The sequence below is a fragment of the Populus alba genome, chromosome 13, assembly GCF_005239225.2.
Source record: "Populus alba chromosome 13, ASM523922v2, whole genome shotgun sequence".
Taxonomy (NCBI): Eukaryota; Viridiplantae; Streptophyta; class Magnoliopsida; order Malpighiales; family Salicaceae; genus Populus; species Populus alba.
The window spans coordinates 4,528,386-4,544,136 of record NC_133296.1 but is presented as its reverse complement, the minus strand read 5'-3'; the positions used below and the strand labels follow the sequence as shown (position 1 = coordinate 4,544,136).

General features: G+C 31.8%; 1 pseudogene; it reads right to left on the bottom strand.

The window, feature by feature from the left end:
* Window positions 1-8,355: 8,355 nt before the first annotated feature.
* On the bottom strand, window positions 8,356-10,271 carry LOC118036527 (tyrosine decarboxylase 1-like; annotated as a pseudogene).
* Window positions 10,272-15,751: the final 5,480 nt, after the last annotated feature.

Genomic DNA, 15,751 nt, shown 5'->3' with positions numbered 1-15,751 from the left:
GTGAAAGTCAGTAACATGATTAATGAATCTGTTCATTAATAAGATTTCATTTCTAAGATCATTTAACTTATCATAAAAAGATCATATACATGTAATATGCCTACGAAAAGCTAAGTAAGTACACTCATAAGCTTTCTGTATTTCTGATCCATTAATCTCTAAACAATTTCAGTATTGTTTTGTTTAACATCTTGAATCGATTGCTTTTCTCTTTCATGCCAAGCTGTAGCTATAAAGTAAAATAGTACTTCCAGATGATGTCTGCTTTGCGTTGTCTCTAGCGTGTTACTCATATGCCTCAATCCATTTTATTTAGGGAAAGATTCTGTATTGACATGGGAAAGAAGAGTTAAGATCCTAAGAGACTCTGCTCTTGGACTGAGATACCTTCACCATTTTATAGATGGTTGCATCGTCCACAGGGACATTAAGGTAGTAAATGCTAATTTATTCTCCAGTTTTCTCATCGTGTAAGACTGAGATTGCACTGAAAGTTTCACCATTTCGGCATTTGAGAATAGTCCAATTGATCATTAATAGTATTGGAGAACTAACATGAAAATCAGGTTTGAAAATCAGCAAAGTTTTCACAGATGTTAGAGGAACTATTGGCTATATGGATCCAGAATATATGAGCAATGCCAAACTAACATGTGCCAGTGACATCTATAGCTTTGGTATTGTTGCTCTTCAACTTTTCTCAGGGCAAAAAGTCATCGAGTTGGATCTTGATGCTAGAGACCAGCTCATCCGAAAGGTATATTCTTGCGTGCCTGAAAGTCAATACTATGCGAGAGTTCTCTCGAGTAAGAACCTTCAACTTTTGCAGGCGAAGGATGTAAATGCAGGAAAACGTTCGTTAACAGATTTTGAAGATCCTGGCCTCAACAGAGAGGTCAACAGCGTTGATTTTGAAGCCATTTTGTTAATTGCTGTACTATGTGTTGCAAAATCAAGCAAAGGTCGCCCAACGATTGATGATGTCTTCGAAGAGATAGAGAAGGCTTGGAAAAACACACAAGCTGAAATATGGTTAGGCGATCAATTCCTTGAGGCATCATATATAGGTTATTTCACAGACCACTATGCTAAGATTGATAACATTTTCTGTTTTCTTACTGAATCCCAGAAAGCAAACAGCGAAATCGGCTCATCAATGTCCAAATCCATGGAAGTGATATCTGTGTAAAGAAATAAGGCTGAAGTTTAATGATGGGTGGTGCCCTTGTTTTGTTTGTAAACTATGAATCAGTAAAAAGATACGATGCTGTTACCAATTAAGACGTCCATATTGTATGTTATTAAGACCCTTTTCTGCTCCATTCCCAGTGAGCAAATGAGAAACATATATGAATGTTCCTTCATTGGGACTGATCGAGAGGATACGAAGGTGACGAAGAAGGAAGAGTTCTTGTCCTTGATACAACCACAGAGACTACACATTGTTGATTGAGGATCTCATTTTGTAGCTGTACATTTAACGTAAAGCTTGAGGATTTGAATGGGGGAACTGGGTTTCATGGAAGTCAGAAATCATCTGTGAGTTGAGAGATCCATGTACAGGGGCTTTTTTTGAAATGAAATATGTATTCTATAAGTTATTAAGGTTTGATGATTTCCAAATATGCCATTTTGTTTGAAGAATTTATACTCTGGTGTTTTTTTTAAAAAAATATTACTAGTCATGTTCTAAATTTTACAATTAAATTTTAATTAAATAAGAGAAATAAATTATTAACGAGTTAACTAAAAAAATCATATAAGGATCCCAATTCGCTTAATACCATCTCCTTATCTTACAAATCAGAGGGTAATATGCTCAAAAATCACACTTGAAAGTCTTAAAAGCAAGAGGTAGAACGTGTATTAATTGCTCAGAAAGGCACATAATTCAAATTTATTTTTTATTTAAGTTTTGAGGTTAGGCTTATGAAAAGGTAGTTCTCAAAATATTTTAATTATAGTGTGGATAAATGGCTTTCGTTTACCTATAATTGGATTAAAAAACTTCATTTATGACTGCATAAACAATCTCCAGAGAACTTCATTAACACAAGATACAAACAATAGAATATGTAATCTTTCCAAATGTTGAATGTTTGCTTAATTTATTCATTCTCTGATCCAACGATAATCCCTGAGGACTATTACCAGAGGAGAACATAAGTTTCGTCAGCATAGGCACGTTCAAGTTCTTAACAATGCCAAGTCAATGAGCCTTGATATGACCGCACAAAGAGATAACCCGTCATAAATTATATACAAGTTGTTTACCTATATATATATATATATATATATTATTGTAGATTGGAGCAATATAATAATAGAGTTTTCTTTTACCTAAAAACTTGTTAAATATACAGTGGAGGTGTGATTGTCTTTTTCATAAAATATATTTGACATTAAAAAATAATTAAGAATAAAATGGTTAGTTTGAATTTTGTTGGGTCTTGACATGGTTACCTGATCCAAGCGCCTGGCATTAGGGCATGGCATAACTGCCACCCTAGGCGCCTGGATCAGGTAAGGAAGCCAGACCCTAAACACTCGGGTCAGGAATGTCAACCGGACTCTGGGCTCTTGGATCCTATGTCAGGATCCAAGACACTTGTATCGAGTGTCCGAACCTAAAGGCTTTTAGATCTGATATCCTAACTCAAGACTTTTAGGTCTCAGCGTTGCAGCCCAACCCAAGGCTTTTAGATTTGACGTTGTAGCCGCACCTAAGGCTCTTAGGTATATATGGCGTTAGGATCCAAGGCTCTTGGTTTGAGTTTGGACTTGCAGACCAACCCAAGGCTTTTGGATCCGGTGTCAGGACCCCTGGCTTTTGGATCACGTGTCTGAACCCAATGTTCTAGGGTCTGATGTCTGGATCCAAGGATCCTAGGTCATGTGTTATAGCTAGACCCTAAACTCTTGGGTTCGACATTGAAGCCAACCCAAGGCTCTTGGGTCTATACTTGTAAACCGATCCAAGGCTCTTGAGCCTGGTGTCTGGACCCAAAAAAATTGGGTCGGGCATTTAGGCCCAAGGCTTTTGGATCGGACATCCAGACCCAAGGCTCTTGGTGTAACACCCCACCTCACTAGCAAGATATTGTCCGCTTTGGGCCTCCCAGTCCACCCGATTCTAGGGCTTCTACCCAGGTCCCCCTCACAGGTTTGTTCTTAGCAGCCACGCATGGCTCTAAAACGCATCTTACTAGTCAAGGTGAGCATGCACTTATAAGGCCCTGACTCTGGACGCTCGCTTTCGATGTGAGATCTTACACTTGGGTTCGGTGACAGGAACCAAGGTTCTAGGTTCTGGTGTTAGTAGGGGTGAGCAAAAAAACCGAGAAAACTGAGAAAAAAATAACCGAAAAAACCGAAGCGAGAAAAAAAAACTGATTAAAAATTTTGAAAAAACCGACTGGTTCGGTTTGGTATCGGTTTTAGGCTTATACAACCAAACCGAAAAAATAACAAAAAAAAATCGAGCCAAACCGGGAAAAAACTGATCAAAATCGAAAAAACCAAGCCAAAACCAAAAAAACCGAGCCAAACTGAAAAAAACCGAGCCAAAACCCGAAAAAACTGAGTCAAACCAGAAAAACCGAACCAAACCGGTTTTTCCCCTAAAAATACTGAATTGAACCGAAACTGGCCAATTCGAATCGGTTTTGATTTCGGTTTTTTTTTTTTTAAATTTCGGTTTGGTTAACTTTTTTTGATAAAAACTGAACCGAACCGAATTTGCTCACTCCTAGGTGTTAGGACTCAAGGCTCTTGGGTTCAACGTTTAAGAGAGGCTCAAAGCTCTTGGGCTTGGCATTGTAGTTAGACTCACTTGAAACTTAGGTTAGACAAGTTTAATATTATTATTAATATTAAAAAATTATTATTTGTATTATAAATATTATTATTTTTATAATAATTAATATTATTAATAAATTTGAAAATATTACTAATATTGAAAAACAACTATAGATTTAATTTGAAGGGTAAAATTTAAAATTATTATTATTATTATTGTTATTATTATAATTAATAAATTTGAAAACAAAATATTATTACTATTGAAGAAAAAACCATATATAAATTTGAAAACTTGGGTCAAGCATGTTTAGTATTATTATTAATATTATAAATAGTATTATTGTCATTATTATTAATATTATTAATAAATTATTTGAAAAAAAATATTATTACTATTTAAAAAAAAAACCATTATTATTATTGTTGTTGTTGAATTTGAAAAAACAATTTTATTGCTATTGAAGAAAAACCATAAATTTTATTTGAAGAGATTAAAAACTATAAAAACTTGGGCTATACAAGTTTATTATTATTATTATTATTATTATTATTATTATTATTAACTTGGGTTTGACATTCCCTTCAGACCAAGTCGCTTGGCTCTTACAGCACCACCTGGCCCAAGGTTCTTGGGTTGGCGTCCAAACCCAAGGCTTTAGGATACGAAGTCCGATCCAAGGCACTTGGATTCGTGTTCGGACCCAAGACTCTTGAATCTCGCGTCCGGACCCAAGGCTCTTGGGGTTTGCGTTTGAGAGGGGTCCAAAGTTCTTGGACCTAGCGTTGCAGACAGCCCACTTAAATTTGGGCCAAACAGGTTTAATGTTATTATTAATATTAAAAATATTTTTTTTATTATAATTAATATTATTAGTATAATAATTAATAAATTTGAAAAAAAAAATATTATTAATATTGAAAACCAACCATAGATTTGATTCGAAGGGTAAAATTAAAAATTATTATTATTAATATCATTAATAAATTTGAAAAAAAATATTATTACTATTAAAGAAAAACCATTAATTTTTATTATTATTAGGGGAGCCAGACCCTAAAAACTTGAGTCTGGTAGGGGACGCCAACCAAAGTTACTCAAGTCTAGAAGGTGATGGCATACCCCAATAAATATGAGTATTATTATTATTATTATTATTATTATTAGTACTACTACTATCACCACCACCATTACTATTATTAGTAGTACTAGTATACTCTACGTTGAGCACAGACACGTCCACGCCTCATCCACATTGAGCCTGGACGCGACCACACCCACCTTTACGTTGGGCACAGACACGTTCATGCCCACACCTAAGTTGGGCCCGGACGCGGCCATACCCAGCTTCACGATGGACGTGGATACGTTCGCACCTCGTTTTCTCCTAGTCTTATGGCGTTGATTGAGCCCAACACCCCTCAGATTGGGTGCATAATTGACAGGTCACTCTACACTAAGCCCCCCCATACTCTGAGTCCAGGTTAGTAATTATGATACTCATCACATTCTATTAAATACGAACAAACAGCCCATGTTTATATTAATTAGATGTGACAACACTAGCAGTAGAATAATATTATTTTACTATTACAAGGTTGCATCTCTATCCCTTCTACGTTGTATGAGGCAAGTCCAGTAAGGTAATATAAAAGGGAGCATGAATATACAGAAAGGGGTTCGAAACTTTACTTATATTTAGAGACAAAAACACATTCTCTGCTTCTTCTTTCTCCTCTTCTCTATCTTCAAAAAGCTCATTAATACTTCCATTAATGTCTTTTGTTACATAAAAAAAATATGTGGTATTGACTTGATTCGAAGGATCCCCCATCAACACCCCTGAGGATTTTGTGCAGATATTTGTTCAGGAAAAAATTACCAACCTGAAAAGAGATCCATTAAAGAGAAAGCCATTGTAGTCTTGAAGTGAAGGTCGTAGAACATACTATGAATGATTTATAAGGATCTCTAGAAAATAAAAATATTTCTAGTGATTTTTGTACCCTCATCATAGCATAATTAATTTAAAATTAGATTTGAGATTACCAAATTAAAAAGACAAAGAAAATAAAGTGAAAATAATAATAATAATATATAAAACTAACCCTGAACACACGACAATCTCCATTTTAGTATAAAATTTCATGTGGCTGTCAAAAAGAGCCACGTTATGAAAAAATAAACAGACTTTTGTCATTGCATGGACAAATAAGGAACCATTAATGGCATAGAACGAGCGTAAAATGGTAAAAGCTCTAGTGGGCCGAAAAAATATATGTCGCATTTTTTTTTAAATTCTAATTTTTATTTATTAAAATATATAGGTTAAATATATTTTAGTATTTAATTTCTTAAATTATTTTTAATTAATTTATACTTGATTAATTATCTCAATTTTAATTTTTAACTAATAATTTTTTAATGTGTGTGACCTATTAGGTTCTAAATATATTGACTCAAATATAAATTATAATTATAAGATATAATAATGAAATATTGATATATAAAAAAAAATCTAAACATCTAATTTTCCTAATTGTTGGATATATTTTATAGTGAGAAATTATGTTATTAAGGATATTTTTTAAACTTAAAAACTTTGTTTAAGAATAACACTTGTTTAAATTAAATTGATTTTTAATCAACTACTAATATTTTGTATATTTAACAATTCAAATATATATATATATATATATATACACCAAAAATATTTTTATCCCCTTTTATAATTGAAATGTTTGGAAAAGTACCATACACATATCATGCCAATTTGAATTTGAAGAATAGATCTTTAATTTGAAACGGATGGTGGAGAAGAAATCGAGGGAGATAAGAAAATCATTTAAATGAATAATTAATATCCACCCGATTGTCATGTGGTTGCAAAAGAACCATTGCGTGGACAAAATAAAACAGACGTTTTCCGGTGCGTGGACAAACAGAAACCATTAATGGCATCGAACAAGCGTAAAATGGTAAAAGCTCTAGTGGCGGAAAAATATATCCAATAATTTCTCTTTTTTTTCTTAGATTTAAATTTATATAATTATATTTTCTTTTTATTTTTATTTTTTCTTTCCATACTTCTAAGAGTATAATTAAATTTTATACATGACAAAGAGTGACCGTAGAAATATAAATTTTTTACCAATTAAATTTTATCACATGTTATTTTATTATTTTAAAAGAAAAAATAAAATAAAATTGAAATATATAACATTAAAAAATAAATGAGCTTTTACATATTTTTTAATCAATGAAATATTGATACCTGATATGAGATATTTAAAATATCTTATTATAAATACAAAATCCAATCAATAAATATCAACTAATAAAATTATTTCGTCGCAACTTCTAAAATCTTTGGCGTCTGCATGTGAAAAAGATTGCAAAGGATTTGTCAAGTATGGGGAAATCCGTTATCAATCAACTGACAAAGATTCCAAATGTCGGTGATATCTACAGGTATGTCCTTTCCATGAGCTGCTTTTCGTTTAGTACGTTATTCTTTTTTTTTTTTTTTAGAAATTAGGGAGTTGTATGAAATCAACTTAGTAAGTGGCGACTTCGTGATTCCAACATCCCGCTACGCTACACACGTACGTCCAACAAAGAGGAGTAACATAGAAGAAACTGGAGTTGAGGCAATTGACGATGGAATTGTAAGATTAGATTCAGAGTTTATCTTTCATTGGTTTTTGACTTGCAATCTGTGCAACTTCTAAAATCTTTGGTTTCTGCATGTGAAAAATATTGCAAAGGATTGTCAAGTATAGAGAAGTCCAAACACATTGTCAATGAGGCGTAAATCTTTTGGTAATAAATATAAATCTTTGTTCTAAATCATACACAAACCACATGTTTAGAATCTATCAACATTTTTAAATTATGTCCAGACCATATAATACAGTTTACTTTAAATAAGATGTATTAACAGTGTTAATATATCTTTTCTAGTCATAATCATTTATTTATCTTGAAATATCTGATAAGACTAGTCTGTCTAAGATTTTTAGTAACTCTAAACCAAATAATTAGGTAACAATTCCTCGATCCCAATGTTCCGTAACACTACACGTGCATATGTGACAAAGAGTAACGTAAAAGTAACTGGAGTTGATGCAATTGACTATGGAATTGTAAGATTAGATTCAGAGTTTATCTTTCATTGGTTTTTGACTTGCAGTCGGTGCAACTTCTAAAATCTTTGGCTTCTGCATGTGAAAAATATTGCAAAGGATTTGTTAGATAAGTCCAAATCCATTATCAATCAACTGACAATGATTCCAAATGTTGGTGATATCTGCAGCTATGTCCTTTCCATGAGCTGTGAGACCACCTAGTTTTTAAATCAACAAAAATTATTAAAAAATATAGTGGCAGAACGTGTATTGCTCAGAAAGGCACAAAATTCAAATTTAATTTATATTTAAGTTTTGAGGTTAGGCTTATGAAAAGGTAATTCTCAAAATATTTTAATTATAGTGTGGATATGTGGCTTTCGTTTACCTATAATTGGATTAAAATACTTCATTTATGAGTGCATAAACAATATCCAGAGAGCTTCATTAACACAAGATACAAAAAATAAAATATGTAGTCTTTCCAAATGTTAAATGTTTGCTTAATTTATTCATTCTCCAATGATAATCCCAGAGGATTCCCAGAGGAGAACACAAGCTTAGTAATATACTATTAAGTAGAAATGATGACATCACGAGGATCATTCTCTAGGTAAAAGTATTTTTTGGGTTTTTGGCTGGAGAAAAAAAGAGCAGGTGTTTTATGATTTCTTTCCTCATTTTCAACTCTCTTCTCTCTATCTCTTTCACTCTCTCTTCATTTTTTGCTCTTCAATTTAAATTTTGCTTTCAATATCAATTACGAACTAAAACATAATCTTCTTGCTGAGATCAAACCACGGACAATTACAATATTATTTTTATAGTTTTATTAGAGATAACATGTTCTGCATCATTCATTCATCCTCCAATAGCACCTGTTTCTTTGACAAGATCTGCTGCCTTTTCTTGAATCAACTTCCACAAATCATCTACATGTCGTTCTTCAGTCAAGGTTGATCCGATCGCACAGCGTATGATAAACAAGCCACCAACCACCGCGTGAGTCATGAATGCACGACCACTTTCATTCACCGCAGCTAGAAGCTTACGGTTCAATTCCAAGCCTTGGCATTCATCGTTGTGCTTGAGCCTAAAACAAACCAAAGAAAACCTCCTTCGCACCACCACCTCAAACCTACTGTCTTTAGCCACCAGTGACTCAAACCGCTTAGCCAAGTTCACATCGCTACGTATATGGCACATAAGGTTTGCTAATCCATGCCTACGAATCACAATCCAAAGCTTCAGAGCTCTGAATCGCCTACTCAATGCAATTTGCCAATCTTTGTAGTCCACTACGTCATTTGATTCACTGGCATTGTTCCTCAAGAATTCTGCATCACTGGACAGTGACTCGATTAACAAACGAGGCTGCTTAACCCACAAGCAGCAACAATCCATGTTAGTGAGTAACCATTTATGTGGATTCATGCTCAACGAGTCTGCAAGTTCTACTCCATCCAGGTAATGCCTGAATTCAGGGCATATGCATGCACTACCTGCGTAAAGCTGCATCAATGTGGAACCATAGATTATATTTCCTGGCAATTTTCCCCAGATCCATAACAGGATCAACAGCTCCACATGCTGTAGTGCCTACAGTAGCGCATAAAAATAACGGCACAAATCCAGCTTTGATATCGTTTTCAATTGCATCTTCCAATGCTTGAGGTGATAACGAAAATTCCGATGAAAATGAGGTAGAGAGGCATCGAAAATTAGAGGTTGGAATTCCAACTAATTTGACGCCCTTAAGTAGAGTTGAATGAGTTTGATCAGAGGCATAAACTACCAGCTTCGTAATGTTTTCAGCTCCAATCATTCTCAACGTCTCGTCTCTTGCTGCAACGAGGGTGCAAACTATAGCCTCACAAGTGCTACCGTGCAAGACACCACCTCCGTTTCCTGAGAACAAAAAAGTAGATGGGAGCTTGAGCATCTTTCCCACCCAATCCATTACAATGGATTCCAGTTCGGTGGCAGCAGGAGATGCAATCCAGTTGAAGCCAACAACATTAAGGCCTGTGCAGAGCATCTCACCAACAAACCCTGCAGTGCTTGCATTTGCTTGGAAGTAAGCAAAGAAGTTAGGGCTTTGCCAATGAGTGAGGCCTGGGATAATGCTCTCAGTTACATCTTTGAGAACATCTTCTAAGGATTCCTGGCAATATGGGGCAGTGTCGGGCAATTGGGTCATTAAATACCCTGGTTTCACTTGGCTTTGAACCGGGTTCTTTTCAATGTTCTTGTAATAATCAGCAATGAAATCGATCACCATTTTGGAATCATTGGTGAAACCATTTGGTCTAAAGGGAGAAAGTGTTTGTGGATAGAGAACCCATTTATTTCGGATAGAGGATGAATCACTTCAATTTTCTTTTCTTCAAGTGTTTGCGGATTTATCATGAGTAAAAGGGTGGTCTTTATAGGAGATGCAGTGTACGGCCTGTTCCATAACTGAAAAAAAATAATATATATATTGGTGGGTCAAAATATGTCACTCCATCTATTAAATAGACACAAAAAATAATTTTGCTTTCAATTTCTCTCGAACTCCCCTTTTTTTACTAAAAACTTTGAAGTAAACACACACATTGAATGTCAACTTAAGTTTGAAAATCAAACCTTTGCTTATGAGGAAGAAATTGAGGGCGATGAAAAAAAATCCATGTCACATTGCTCCCATTCTATCGGTGATGTGTTTGTCACATGAACCATGACAGACTTTTGCCATTACAATGGCAAACATGGACCACTAGTGGCATAGAATCAGCCAAAGACATGTACAAGGTCGCCATTGTAAGGCGCATGCCCAGTTTTTTTTTTAATTTTATTTGTCTTTTAATTAAATCTTTATATAACATAATTAATTTAAAATTAGATTTGAGATTACCAAACTAAAAAACAAAGAAATGAACTGAAAAAAAAATAATATATAAACTAACCCTGAACACTATACCATGAAACAATTTTATTTACGGATTCATTTCATCGGTGTAAGATACACAATTCATCGATAACACTTTTACTGACGGCGTTACCAACAGAATCCATCTTTCAGAATATTGATTGTCGGTAATTCCCAGTTCCGTTGCTATTTTTGTCAGGAAAAAAAAACACTGACTATCTTATAGACAAGGGAAGCGTGTCAAAATTTTTTTTTTCCACGAGAACTTTACCGAAGAAATTATTCCATCTGTATTTTCAACGGTAATCATTGACAAAATGGTCGTCGGTGATTGTGACATGAACACTAAATATTTCAGAACTCTCTATAAAATACAGACGTATATATTTTGTCGGTAATAGCAACGGTAAACACCGATGGAATGTATACATTGGTGATTATGGCATGAGAGGTAATTTTTTTGCAATTCTCGGTAAAATACCGATGGCCTCGTTTCGTCTGTAAGACCGTCGGTATTGATTTAAAATACTTTTTTCATTGCATGGATAAACAGGAACCACTAATGGCATGGGATGAGCGTAAAGTGGTAAAAGCTCTAGTGGGCTGAAAAATATATGTCGTGGTTTTTTTTAAAAAAAATTCTAATTTTCATTTATTAAAACATATAGGTTAAATACATTTTAGTATTTAATTTCTTAAATTATTTTCAATCAAGTCACACTTGATTAATTATCTCAATTTAATTTCTAACTAATAGTTCTTAACATGTGTGACCCATTAAGTTCCAAATATGTTGGCTTAAATATAAATTATAATTTTAAATAAATAGAATTAATTAAATAAAATAATTTAATTTATTTGAAAGATCAAGGGCACCATTTAATAATGTGTCATGATCCCTTAAATATTAAGAAAGTAAATAAGTGGTTTGACTGAACCTTTGAGTGGCCAGCTTTTCAATGTAATTATTATCTCCTCATTAATAATGCTTCAATTTAGATATTTTAGCATGGAATGTATTTTTCATGTCAAATCATATTTGCTTGCAACATCATAGTTGGTGATGAATCAAATACTATTTGAGAATATGTGGAATATTTTTTTTAATTTACTCAGGGTAATGAATCCTCTCTTAATCACTCAAATGCTTTCATCAATTATGTTTCAATTTAGATATTTTTAACATGGGGTGTGTTTGTTATGTCAAATCATATTTGTTCACAACATTCTAGTCATTGATTATTTAAATAAAATTTGAAACTTTTTTCAAATCTCATTCCACCTTGTGTAAGGTGATAAATCAAATACTATTTGAGAACATATGGAGCATTTTTTTTTTAAAATTCACTCGAGGTGATGAATCCTATATTAATCACTCAAATACCTTCATATATTTTATGTTATATCTAATGTCAATGTCTATCCATTTGTTATATTTACCAAGATAACATGTAACAAGATGAAAACACAACACTCTCTATATAAAAATAACTTAGTGAACTCAAGTCTAAGAATAAACCGTCACATGAGTCTTTCTATAGATATGAGCGATATCTCCATATGAAAATCTCCTGCGAGTCAGTTTAATGTATATATATTATAACAAGCACTTACATATTAGTTTTAAATATTCTTTATACCTTATATAGCTTATAAGAACAAATACTTTTTTTCATTAAAAAAAAAACATAATATGTACATGTCTTAACGGTTTCTCTAATAAATGTCTAATATTTAAAAGAACTTCAACCAGGAACATTTTAGGAATAATGTTTTGATGCAATATAGGAATCTCATAATTATAATAACTTTATAATTTCTTTTGCAAGTCATTTTTATCTCATGAACTTTATCTTTACTTCATATTCATAAATCAAATATTATATTTATTAATCAAATATTATATGAATATTAAAGATAAATTAAGTCTTTATTAATAATAAATATGTATTTACATGAATATAATAAGGTCACATGAAACCAACCTATTGGTTACAGGACATATTAAACTAACAGGTTGTAGATAAGATAGAGTTTGGCAATGGTTGTACTGAAAATCAGGATGTGATTTTATTGGAAATGTTGAGTTTGTTTGTTGGATTTGTGGCACTATGCTTGCTAGATTTGTAGTAGTGTGTTTAGTCAAATTTTGTATGTTAGATTGTTTTAATTTTGGTTATTTGTTTGTTTGAGTATGATGGCGAGTTTTGTGTATAAATGATGTATTTGAGTTGGTAATGTGACTGGAGATTTTTGTTTGCTGGAAATGGTAAAATATTGTTGAGAAAATTTTTAACCCTACGATCTTGAATTTGATGTTTATGGTAGCTTGTGATTTGGCTGGAAATGGCAAGGGCAGAGGAAAATTTGGCTTGATGTGATATTTCCTAATACTATATACTTTTTTGTTATGGTTTGTGTATGTATTTGGATTAAGATATTTGATTAATGGAAATTTGGTCGGTAGATCACTTGAGATGGTTTTTGGGGCATGAAAATAACAAAGAATTCTTCAATTTTAATTTTGTTTTTTTTTTTTTCATACAAGCATGGAGAATATGTGCTTCCAAAAAAGTTTATATATAAATTTTGTTAGGTGAGTTTTTAAAGATATAAAACTGCTCTGTCACCAGACCACATGTTTGAAAACCACAGTTCATAGAAACTCTGACCTCGAAAAATCCAACGAAGATGACGGCGTTAAAAACAGAGGCCGCAAGCCGATCGATCCCTCTTGCTACAACATATTTCGTTGGGACCCAGCTATTCAGAAAACAAAATTGAAAGCTATCTGAGCTGTACCATAATGAGCATTCGTTACTTTCTCCCATAATTTTGCAACCACAATTTCAAACTTCTGAACACAGCTCATAATTTTGCAACCACCGACACATTTCCTTTCTTTTTCTTTTTCTTTTTTCCTTAACATTATATGTATAACTAAATAATACGGGGAAATCACTTTTTCCCACACTCAAATATATACAATAGTAATTCATAATGCTTTTTTTGTTGTTGTCTTTTTCACTTTTTTTTTTTCTTTTTGTTTATTTTTTTTTCAAAACTACTTTCCTTTTTTTTTTCATCTTTCCTCTTTTTGTTTATTCTTCAAAAATATTTATTTTTTAATATTGAGCTGGTTAAAAAATTATAGTTATAATATATGAGGAAAGTATTGTAATTTTTTTTTCGCAAAATACTGTGAATTGCTATAATGTTTTTTCTCATATGGTTTTTTTTGTTTTTTTTTTCCTGAAAATTGTATTTGTCAATTTTATTTTTTAAATATTAAGTTGATTAATAATTGTAATTACATGTAAATATAAGTTTTTCCTCACAAAATACTATTGATTGATATAATTTTTCCTCACATGGTTTTTTCCAGTTTCTTTTGTGTTTTCTTTTTTTGTAATATTTTTTTATAAAATTATCTTCATTGATTTTTTTTTAATATTAAGTTGGTTAGAATTTAACTTTGTAATAAAGCTTAATCAGGTGGGGAAAACAATGAAGCTTTCCTCACAAAACATTATGGATTGCTACAATGTCTCTTCAAATGTTTTTTTTTTCTTATGATTTTTTCAAACTTATCTTTGTCAATTTTTTTTTTTTTTTAATATTAAGCTGGTTGAGAATTATAATTACAAGTCATTACAAATAAGGCTAAATCATGTGGGGAGGCACTGTAGCTTTCATCACAAAACATTGTGAATTACTATAGTGTTTTCAACATGATTTTCCCCTCTTTTTTTGGTGTTTTTTTGTTATTGTTTTTTAAATTATCTTTATCGATTTTTTTTTAATATTGAGCTGATTAAGAATCTAGCTTTGTAATTTTTTTTTCTTTAAAATATTGTGAATTGTTGCAGTGTTTTTCCCATATGATTTTTTTTCAAAATTATTTTTGTTGATTTTTTTTAATATTGAGTTGGTTAAGAATTATAATTACAATAAAGCTAAATTATATAGGAAAAGCGTTGTAGTTTTTCTAACAAAACACTGTGGATTGCTACAATATTTTTCTATATAGTTTTTTATTTTATTTTATTGGGAAAAAAACACTGTAGTTTTTCTCACAAAACATTGTCAATTACTACAACATTTTTCCTCATGGGTTTTTTTCTTTCCAAAATTATCTTTGTTGGTTTTTTTTATATATATATATATATATATTAAGTTAGTAGAGAATTTAACTTTGTAACTTTTTTTGCTTTTTACTAGCAGAAAAGCTAAATCATGTGGCGAAAGCACTATATCTTTTCTCACAAAATACTGTGGATTGCTACAAATTATTTTGTTCAATCTCTAAGTTTTTTTTATCACCAACACAACTTTTCTTTTTGGTCATGAAATATTATCTCCATCATACCTTTAGTTTCTATTATTTATTTAGCACTGGTTCATAATTATAGCACTATCAAGTACATTTGTTTTATAAGTATGCAGCAGCGCATCGGCATGCTATCTCATTTATTATATTTTATGTATTAAAGTTGAGGTTTTTCTCAATCGACTTAGAATTAATATATATATATATATATATAAAGGCCTTTTCTTCAGCATTTTTTCTTGAAGTCAAGCCTAAAACTATACATTAAAACTGCATTTATATTTGGTTAATGTTTTCAAAATAAATGAGATAAAAATGTATTTGGTTAAAGAGATGAAAATATAAAATAAGTTTAAAATAGTTTTGAAATGAATCTTTATTTCTTAAAATAAAATAATATATAAAAAGGGATGTCCTTTATTCATTATTCTAGTTATATATATATATATATATATATATATATATATATATATATATATATATATATTTCGAGAGTACTTTGTGTGTATTTAAAACACAAAGCAAGCCTAATCGTCTGCACATAAAAATTCACACACACACACACACACATATATGTTTTAAAT